The sequence below is a fragment of the Pygoscelis adeliae genome, unplaced genomic scaffold (genome assembly GCF_000699105.1).
Source record: "Pygoscelis adeliae isolate BGI_AS28 unplaced genomic scaffold, ASM69910v1 Scaffold27, whole genome shotgun sequence".
Lineage (NCBI taxonomy): Eukaryota > Metazoa > Chordata > Aves > Sphenisciformes > Spheniscidae > Pygoscelis > Pygoscelis adeliae.
This window is the reverse complement of record NW_008825410.1, coordinates 2,118,934-2,119,598: the sequence shown is the minus strand read 5'-3', so window position 1 is coordinate 2,119,598 and position 665 is coordinate 2,118,934. Positions and strand designations below refer to the sequence as shown.

The following is a 665-nucleotide window of genomic DNA, read 5'->3' as shown; positions in this document are numbered from 1 at the left end:
ATAGCATGGAAGCTCAGAGAAGTAGTATCACTAAGTTCAGGGGAAGAAAGAAAAAAAAAAATGGCTGTGGCAGATGCTTGACAGTGTTGAGGTTGTTATTAGTCAAGGGTAACTGAGAACTTGTGAAACAAAAAAAAGCAATGTAAAAACTGAAAATGAAATGCATCTTTTATTCATGTGTTGCTGCTTGATGAATCCCTTTAACAGTGAAAATCAAACAGTTAAATTTGTACTAGGGGAATGCACGACTAGCAGGTATATCCCTGTCCTAAAGTTTTTACAGGTACAGGGCTAGCGGGAAGAACAGGTTGGAAAAGGGAGGTGAAAATTTCACAGCATATAGACTGTGCAGTGAACAAAACTTCTTTAGAGCCCCAAGGTCATGTAGGCTTGTGTAGCTTTTGGCCTGCTAACATCCTTTCCTGCCCCCACCCTGCTCTGGAGTTACTCTTCCGCTGTCCTGCAGAAGAAAGCTTTATTATTTATTGAACAAATAAGAGGTTTTAAAATCATCTTGTGATTACTGGCCATTTTTTAATATGAAGGAGGAAAGCATAGCTAGATATATGCCCCTTGTCCAGATTGCCAGCTGATGGTATTGGAATACTTTGAAGACTATTTGTGTGCAGGTGCTCTTCCAGAGAATGGGAACTGACCTGGTGGAG

At 40.5% G+C, this 665-nt stretch overlaps 1 protein-coding gene across 1 annotated transcript in view; it reads left to right on the top strand.

Annotated features, from left to right (window-relative positions):
* The window catches only part of CCDC132 (coiled-coil domain containing 132), a 95,135-nt gene that overhangs the window by 14,584 nt on the left and 79,886 nt on the right, over positions 1-665 (top strand). The window lies entirely within an intron of this gene.